A 10,361-nucleotide genomic window follows, 5' to 3' on the forward strand; every position below is an offset into this window, starting at 1 on the left:
GGTTTTAAGAACTACAAAAGAAAACAGCAATGAACTTGAGTGCATACTATCCGAATGGAGACAACAAAAAGAAAAAAATTAAGACTTTCAATGACCTGTGAGATGATATCAAGCAGTCAAACATGTGCCATTTCATTCCTATAAAAATGAAGGTTAGAGGAAATATTTTTAAAAACTATAGCTCAGGGCTGCCTGCATGGCTCAGTTGGTTAAGCAACCAATATGGCTCAGGTCATGATCTCAGGGTCCTGGGATGGAGCCCCGTGGCGGGCTCTGCACTCTGTGGGGAGTCTGCTTGAGTATTCTCTCTGTCCTTCTAAATAAATAAGTAAATCTTTAAAACAACAACAACAACAACAACAAACTATAGCTCAAAAATATACAGATTTGGCTATCTTGGCTAAGTCATAGGGTTCAAGGTCAACATAAAAATTCAATTATACTTCTATATACTAAAATAGCAATTGGAAAATAAAATTTTATAAAATCACACCATTTAGTGTCATCTAAAAACATGAGCTGGGCGCCTGGGTGGCTCAGTTGGTAAGCGACGGCCTTCGGCTCAGGTCATGATCCTGGAGTCCCGGGATCAAGTCCCGCATCAGGCTCCCTGCTCAGCGGGGAGTCTGCTTCTCCCTCTCCCACTCCCCCCTCTTGTGCTCTTTCTCTCTCTCACTCTCTCTCTCAAATAAATAAATAAAATCTTTAAAAACAACAACAACAACAACAACAAAAACATGAGCTACTTAGGAATAAATTTAATAAAATATGTGCAAGAGCTATACTCTAAAACATAAAAAACAAGAGAAATTAAAGATGATGTAAATACAGAGATAGCATGTTAAAGGATTGGAAAATCAACATGTGAAGGTATCAATTCTTGTGCTAACTAATCTATTAATCAATTATTGTGTCTAGAGTTAACAATACTGAATTGTACACTTAAAATTTTGTGAAGAGGGTAGATCTCATGTTAAGAATTCTTACCATAATAAAATAAAATAAAGTAAGATGAAATAAAATAAAATGATGTCAATTGTACCCAAATTGTTCTATAAATGGAATGCTATGCTAATCAAAATCTCAACAGGATTTTTGGGTAGAAATTGGCAAGCTGATTCTAAAATTTATGTGGAATCCAATGTTAAGGACATAGGATAGTCAAAATAATTTTAAGGGGAAAAAAAGAATGAAGTTGCAGGACTTATAACTATCTGACTTCAAGACTTTCTAGTAAGTAACTAATCAAGATAATGTAGTATTTGCATTCAGCTAGATATATAGACCAATGGACTAGAATCCAGATATAGACTGCACATGTATGGTCAATTGATAGTTTATAAAGATGCAAGTTAATCCATTAGGATAGTCTTTCCAACAAATAGGTCTTGAATATCTGAATAGACATAGATTAAATAAAAAGAATCTTAAGATCTGTTTCTCATGTCATATGCAAAAATTTACTCAAGATGGAGGCCAGATCAGAAGAAGAGGTGAAAATGACTCCTGGACTGGCCAAAGCCCACACGTGCTGCATGCCCCCTGCCCAGTGCCCGTGTCCCACCCTGTGGCCATCATGCCCAAGAGAAAGGTTGAAGGGGACGCTTAAGGAGATAAAGCCAAGGTGAAGGATGAGTCACAGAGAAGATCTGTAAAGTTATCTGCTAAACCTGCTTCCCTGAAGCCAGAGTCCAAGCCTAAAAAGGCCCCTGCCAAGAAGGGAGAGAAGGTACCCCAAGGGAAAAAGGGGAAAGCTGATGCTGGCAAGGATGGGAATAACCTTGGAGAAAATGGAGATGCCCAAATAGAGATGCCCAAAGACCAGGCGCTGAAAGCGAAAGGTGCTGGACAGGCCAAGTGAAGTGTGTGCATTTTTGATAACTGTACTTCTGGTGACTGTACAGTCTGGAATACTATTTTTTATAAAATTTTATAAAAATGCAAAATTTTGTTTTACTTTTTTTTAAGCTCTGTTGTTAGCACAGAGAACATTTCACTGTTGTATGGGGGGGAAGGGCACTAAAAGCACATCTCCAAAGCTAGATTGGTATGGAGGGAAAACACCTCTCCCCGCTAGTTTTGAGAAACTTCCTCTTGGTGCCCAGGAAGAGGGATTCCTCGATGTTGACACAAAGGAGCCACCTTGGCACAAATGCTTTGTGATGTGGAAAAACTAAAATTCATTTTTTTATGTCTTCTTCTTCCTCTCTGCCTTCAACATAGACTTGACTCCCTTAAGCCCAGAGACCTGTTGGAACCTGACCCCAAGACATGGTTCCAGTATGTCAGGCAATCTGGACTCTCCAATGTCACCATGGAGATGGCATCCCTCAAAAGAGTTCCTTTTTTAGCTTGTGGATCTTCAGATGGATACCTCTGCCATTTTGATTTCATTTCCTGAAAGTCAGGGTCAGGTTGTGAAAACCCGTTGAACAACATGCTAAGTGTGAAAGGTCAACCCTCACCCTAACTTTTCCCCATTCAGAGTATCACATGAAGACTTCATCGGGTTTTATAGTGGCTTTCTGATTTTGGTATTCCACTGAAGAAGAGAGTTTGAAAGTTGTTGTATGCTGTTAACGATTGTCTGAAATACCATGAGTGTTTGTGAAAAGTATCTTTAATAAAGCTGGATATAGTTTGGCTTGGGGTGGGGCAAGATCATGGATAGATCCAAGTTTAAAACCTGAAACTTGTCTAGTGACGAACCAGAGAAAATCTTGGCAATTATGGAGAAAGCCCAAAACACAAACTATAAAAATTGGAGAAACTCAATTTCATTAAAATTTAAAATTCTGTTGCTTGAAAGACACCTTTTAGAAAACGACAAGGCAAGTCATAGACTGCAGGACAATATTCGCAATACATATATCTGACAAGAGTGTTAAAAATATTTAACCATTTAAACCATTTAAACCATTAAACCATTTAATAATAGTTCAAAATGGGTGAAAGATTTTAAACACTTCACAAAAGAACTTAATGAACAGCCAATAAATACATGAAAAAATATTCAACATTAATGTCATCGGGAAAGTGTAATTAAAACCATACTGAGATATAACTTTACACCCATTTCACTGGCTCTGGTTTGGAGCAACTGAAAATCATTATTGATGGAAATATGAAGTGGTATAGCTAACTTGGAAAACAGTTGGCAGTTTCTTTTAAGTAAAAAATACACTTACTATATGAGACAGCAGTTCCATTCCTAAGTGCTTACCCAAGAAAAATGAGAACATATGTCCACAAAAATTTTTGGATGCTAATATTTGTGGTAGCTTTATTGATAATAGCCTAAGACAGAAAAGAATCCAAATGTCCACGGGTAAACACACTGAAGTATAATCATATAATAGAACACCAATGAAAAGGAATAGACTGCTGATGTCCATGCGACATGGATTGAATTTCAAAAACATTAGCCGAGGGGCACCTGGGTGGCTCAGTCCGTTAAGTAACCGGCTCTTGGTTTCAGCTCAGGCCATGATCTCGGTGTTGTGGGATAGAGCCACACAAGGGGCTCCGTGCTCAGCGGGCAGTCTGCTTGGGGATTCTCTCTCCCCCTCTTCCTCCCTGCAGTCATGTGCGTGCGCGTTCTCTCTCTAAAATAGATCAATCCAAAAAAACCCACTAAGTTGAGTTTTTAAGAAGTCATGATATTACTTCATTTATATGAAATTCTAGAAAAGGCAACACTCATCCACAGTGATAGAAGACAAATCGGTGGTTGTCTAAGACCAGGAATTTCTGGGGTGATGTAGATTCTCCATATCTTAATGTGGTTGTGGTTATGTGGGAATATACATTTGTCAAGTTCATGAAACTGTAAAATAGATAAAGTTGGTATTTCTTAAAAGGGGAAATATTTCTCCTCCCTGTTTTATTTCCACCACCCTCTCCCCTTGCTTTTCAGAACAAGATGCACCTAGCAGAGTGGCCTGGTTGCTTTCAATCAGAAACTCCTTGAAAAGTCTGTTGATGAAGGGAGGATCACAATTAGGCCATTAGAACAGCTTGATTTGACATCTAAATGTAGAAATTCTTAGAGAAAAAAAAAATCACATTTGCATTGTCACCATGGAAAGAATGGCCGGGACAGAGAAGATGTCATGGTGGCAGCTTTACGATGGAGCTTCCTTTTCTAGCAAAGTGAAGGGGCACAGGATTATGAGCTCATTACCGACAAGGATTCTGAAACTTCATTTCATTTTTATTAATACGTTGTTGTTGTTTGGGTGGCAGAGGAATTGCTAGTCTGATTGGAAACTCTTTCTTGCACAGAAGAAACCACAACAATTAACAATATTCATCTGCCAATTCAGGCTCATTTAACTTGATAAAAATAGCTCTTTTTTTTCCTGAGGAGGGAAAGTTTTCCTCTGTCTCCAGCCCTGTGATGGGCAGAGATGGTGGAGGAATCCTATTCCAGTTCAGTCGCTTTCCTGTTTTGTGCTCTGGCCCTGGCCACTGTGTCACGCGGGGCCGGCATTGGCGGGGACCCATTTCAGGACCTTCTCTGGCTTCTTAACCACCAAAGTCATTCTATGTATGTTCATTAGCCAAAGGCCCCACTGCAGTGTTTGCTGTTTATCTTTTTCCTCTCACTCTTAATATCTTATTGCTCTCCTTCCCTTTAATTCTCTCTTCCTTTTGGTCCCCTTGTTCTTCCTTTCTTTTCTTTTATGGAGGACTTCACCCGTCCCTGGCATATTTTTACACAATATGCTCCTTTTATGGAATGATGGTGGACTGGCCCTGCCACAGCCTTTCAGATTGGGCTGTCTCTTCCTGATGCCACTTCCTCATATGAAGTGATGCCAGGCCCCCCACCCCCGTCCTCACCTCCTCTTCATTTTGGGTGTTCTATTTCTGTCCTGAGACAGTGACTGGCCAGTTCTTCCTGGTAGCTTACCCTACTTAAATACCTAGAAGCTAATTCACTTCTAGAGCCAAAGTTTTCTGTGGAAGAGGAAATCCTTTTCATGATTCCTAGAAAAGTGACAATCATCGATTGCATTTAAAAAGAGCAAAGGATAAATATCCATTGCATCACAATGAAATAGATGCTAAAAAGTAAATTCATTGCCATATACTGGAAACGGGCAGATAAAAACAATTATAATAGAAGAGTGTGAAAGACACGAGCAAAACTTTCAATGGTGATTGGCAGGTTCATTAACTTGACTGTAATTATGGTTTCATGGGACTTTATTATGTCAAAACTCATCAGATAGCACAATTTCAATATGGACAGTTTATTTACATCAATTATACCTCAGCACAGTTGTAGAGCAAACAAACACTCAAAACACATCTATGACTTAAAAATAACCAGCCAGGCTATCATCACTTGAAGACAAGTGTACCTGGAATTATAGCTGTGTTATTAACCAGTTGCAAGCTTATTAAATTAAAGTCTCACTTTACCTTAAAGAATTATGGTTTGAAGATAAATCTAATGAATGTCGAATGCTTCTTGGGTGCTCTCATGCGAGCTTATCTCACTGTGAGCCGATGAATCAGCATAAAAGCTGCATCATACCTCCTGACCACACTCACTTCTACAAACGAGATTGTTTTAACTCATTGTTCCTGTATATTGAAGGGCACTGTGGAAATATAGGAAGCAGAGATGTTATATCCACCCTGAACCCAAGTAACTTCATTTCTAGTCCTACACTGTCATACATACTACTGGAGCTGAGGTCCTGAGGTCACCTAAGGAGGGCTTATCAGTGTGTGGACATTGATCAATGCTCTTGACCACATTGATTTGCAAGGAAAATTTTCCTTTACCCACCTTCCAATAGAAAAAGCTACAGATAATCAAATATGAATGATGGAAAGATAACCTTATTCTGCAAAGTCCTTTATTTATTTATTTTAACAATGTATTATGCATAAAAGTAGAACATTTTGACAGAAATGAACATAGATTATGTAGGTCATCTATATTCTCTGTGTTAGACTCATTACCCTATTAACTAACAATCCTTGATTATGTTTTGTTCTGATTATTGATTTCTGTTCAGCCAACCTATTGTTTGATAATATTAGAAAAAAATGGTTAAGTGTGGTTATGTTTATTTGTTTTTAATAGCTTTATTGAGGTATAATCTATATCCGAAGAATTGCATATACCCAATATATACCGTTTGATGAGTTTGGACATAAGCAAACACCCATGATTCCTTCACCACAATCAAGATAATAGACATATCCAACATCTCCCTAAGTTTCCTGTGTCCCCCCTCTTTTTGGTGCTAAGAATACAAACCTGAGATCTACCATCTTAAGAAATTGTGAAGTGCACAATACTATACTTTAGGTTCTGTAGGTACTGTGTTGACAGCAGATCTCCAGAACTCATGCATCTTGTGTAACTGAAACCTTATTCCCATGAAACAACTGTGTGTTTCCCCTTCTCCCAGTCCCTGGTAACCACTATTGTATTTTATTGCTTCTGTGAATTTGACTATTTTAGACACCTCATATAAATGGAATCATGCAGGATTTGTCATCCTGTGACTGGCTTATTTCACTCAGCAGAATGTCTTCCAGGTTCATCCATGTTGTTGCAAATGGCAGAATTTCCGTTTTTTTTTTTTTTAAGACTGAGTAATATTCTATTATGTGTATATATACCTTATTTTCTTTACTGGTTCATCCACTGATGGACACTTTCTGGAGACTTGTCCAAAATAACTATAAAGAATACATGTTAGTGATAACAATAATTTCTCCATGCTTGCCGTGGGGGCTGAGGAGCTAGAAATCAAATGTACAGCTCAGTCCTTTAAGGATGTTAAAAATGCATTATGGGTACCATCCTTACCCCAGCAGCAACTTATTTTTCTACCACTGTTTTCTCTTTATCTTCATTTCTTTCTTTAAATCTGTTGTATTATTCCAAGCTTCCATTGCTCCTTTTTCTTTTTTTTTTTAAAGATTTTATTTATTTATTTGAGACAGAATGAGAGAGAGAGAGAGCACGTGAGAGGGGGGAGGGTCAGAGGGAGAAGCAGGCTCCCTGCCGAGCAGGAAGCCCGATGCGGGACTCGATCCAGGGACTCCAGGATCATGACCTGAGCCGAAGGCAGTCGCTTAACCAACTGAGCCACCCAGGCGCCCCATTGCTCCTTTTTCAAACAAGGTGGGGGTATAAAAAAAGGAATCACAAACTTCCTTTAGATGTGAGACATGTGAATCTTTTTAAGTGTTATTTTGAAGAACCTCAAGGTAACACCAGGATAACAAAATAACATGAAAACTGTAAAGATAAACTGTGAATCTGTGAGCCCCAGGGTGGCTTTTCCTAACAAATCATACGTCTCAGAGGGCTGGACAGACATAAGCCAGGGATTTGGAGACAAAGCTCTGAGGCCAAAACTTCTCTGTGCCTAACAATGGCATGTTTGCAGCCAAACAAAGATACACTGGGGATGGCAGTGGAATGGAAGGAAGTCTATTTCAGAGGGAGATCATTACAACATCACTCTCAAGGTTCAGCAATACGTCATTACTATTAACTGGTGAACTTAGAGAAAAAAATCAGTCATAAGGAATCATGTATGATAACCACAAAGGACTGATTTTTGACATTTTCCAGCTGGATATTAATGCATTACTGACACAGTCTTCGTGGGTGTTGGTTTGTTTTGGTTCCTATTTCCAGGGATTTTCCTACAGTTGTAGAGGAGAGGCATGGACACTGCAGTAGGCGCCAGCCCTAATAACACTTAGCCTTGGTTGTCTTCACAATGTGTCACTCTATTCAGTATGACGTGTTTCTGTTTTTTTTTTTTAGAGAACCCACAACTCAGGTGGAGTCTGGAGGAATCACAGCGCAGCCTTTCAGCTGGAGCCAAGCTTCCATGCTACTTTATAACCCTGCACAGAATGCACAGAAGGGGAAGACTGGAGCGTGGCGTCTCTCTGTTACACTGGGCTGATGCGGTTCTAATGCTATGGTGACTTCGTAAGGAAATCCAAAATCTAAGCCAGCAAATGTCTCAGGGTTATAAAATGAAAACAACCAACTGGACCAAGCCATAGCCAACCAAATCATTTCCTTTCTTGGCTTCTGAACTTTCTCGACGTCTGGCTCCTGTGGATAGGATGCTTCCAACCACTTCCTGTTTGGCGTTGCTGGACTTAAATTGATAAATGCTCACATCAACTCTTAAAAAATATTAATGTGACTCAGTTTATCTTTTAACAAATCTATTCAGCTGATTCCCAAGTAAAACCCTACTCAAGTTTGGAGAGGTGGCCTTACCAATATGGGCATTTCCTTTTTATATTACTGATGTCAAGTAATTATAAAGCTTAACTTGTTATTTACTATAAGAAGCACTATTCATACTGTTATATAGTCTTTATAACCCTAATTTTTTTTTACAGATTGGGGACAGAGATAGCAACAGAGGTGGTGAGAGAGAGCATGAGCAGGAAGGAGAGGGAGAAGCAGGCTCCCTGCTGAGCAGGGAGGCTGACTTGGCTTGATTCCACAATCCTGGGATTATGACCTGAGCCGAAGGCAGATGCTTAACTGACTGAGCCACCCAGGCGCCCCTATAACCCTAATTGTTTCTTTAATATTTTATTTATTTGACAGAGAGTGATAGCACAAGCAGGGGGAGCAGAGAGGGAGAAGCAGACTCCCCACTGAGCGGGGATCCCAATGCGGGGCTTGATCCCAGGACCCTGGGATCATGACCTGAGCAGAAGGCAGATGCTTAACCGACTGAGCCACCCAGGTGCCCCAACCCTAACTTTAAAAAAGGTTTTATATTAGATTAAGTGGATGGGCCATAATTGAGTTAATCATTTCCCTGTTGTTAGATATATATTTTTTTCTAATTTTTTTACTATTAAATAGTTTTTCCCCAATTTTTTTTTACTATTAATGATCTAAAACACTTTGTGCATTTGGGTTTTTTCCCCATATTTTGGATATTTTATTAGGCTACAATTTCATAAGTTGAGGATAAACCTATGTAAAAAGTATAAATCTTTTTTATTTTGATTCATATTATTTAATTACTTTCAAAAAGGAGAACAATTGTGAGTGCTGTTAGCAACTGATACTATCCTTACTAGCTTTGAGTGATATCATTTAAAACAGTCTTTCTTTATTTAACAAAGAAAAAGCTACCTGTGCAATTTCAAAAGGATTCCACGTTGCCCACTGTATACTGGTATCTGTTTTCTGCTTTGCAATACCTAGAAAACAAATACTGATCCCAAGGGGACTGGAAACATTTCCTAAAGACATATTCCCTAGACCACAGTTGTTAATTTCTGACTTGTGAATGCAAGCTGCTCAAAATATTGGGATGGGACCATATACTTTCTAATTCAACTCAGATCCTTCTTTGGATCATTTTGTGTTTGGAGAGGTTAAGAGAATCATCAGTGGAGACAGTGTGGAGGCAATAGAAACACTGTGCAATTAATGTTCTTATCTTTTTTATTTTAGGTAATAACACTTCTATTTTTCAGAATAACATCTTCAGGGAAAGCATATTGAATTCAATCTGTTGTGTGAATATTTTCAGTTAGAGAAGGTACAGTATGTATGTATAAATGAATGTACAGACTGCTGATGATTTATTTTGGTTGTATAGCAGCCTTGGAAATAGAACCAGGTTTTTTATATAGCATCTTCCAGAATCAGGGTAGCCCTAAGCTCTTTATGGAGCAGTGATTTGGGCTATGTCTAAATACGGCTCATCCTTATAGTCAAAGATAAAAAGTTCAGATAATAAACCACTTCATTTTTCTATACAACATCATGTATATGGTTTTATTTGGAGCTTCCAAAATTGCATGGCTATTTTTGCCTTGGTGGGTGCATCTTTTATTAAGTCCCAATGTCCTGTAAAAGTAGTAGGCTGTCAAGGACGTCCTAGGTGACTCTCCACGGGTAGGGGCTGGGAATGACCCTCTTGGAAAACAGTCATGGAACCAGTCATGGGATCTGCATGGATCTGGTGACTTCAAGATGTTGCCTAGGTATGCAAGGACAGACCTGTCTTGAAAGGAGCAGCTCTAACTTGTCCATAGTGGGGGCAGTATGGTGGGAAATACTTGGAATAGTAATTACTGCCTATTGAAAGGACCCATCAGAGCTCTTCAGTTGCCTGGTGGGTAAATGTATGTATGCAACTCTTTCTTCCTTATGCTCAGGAATAATTTTTTTTTTTTTCAGTACGTGCTCTCTTTAATACCCATCACCAGGCTAACCCATCCCCCCACTCCCCTCCCCTCTAGAACCCTCAGTTTGTTTCTCAGAGTCCATAGTCTCTCATGGTTTGTCTCCCCCTCTGACTTCCCCCTTCATTTTTCCCTTCCTA

The 10,361-nt window shown here is 39.1% G+C and overlaps 1 pseudogene; it reads left to right on the plus strand.

The window, feature by feature from the left end:
- Positions 1-1,576: 1,576 nt before the first annotated feature.
- LOC118026566 lies at positions 1,577-1,861 on the plus strand (annotated as a pseudogene).
- Positions 1,862-10,361: the final 8,500 nt, after the last annotated feature.

The sequence above is a fragment of the Mirounga leonina genome, unplaced genomic scaffold (assembly GCF_011800145.1).
Source record: "Mirounga leonina isolate KUSES-001 unplaced genomic scaffold, KU_Mleo_1.0 Mir_242, whole genome shotgun sequence".
Lineage (NCBI taxonomy): Eukaryota > Metazoa > Chordata > Mammalia > Carnivora > Phocidae > Mirounga > Mirounga leonina.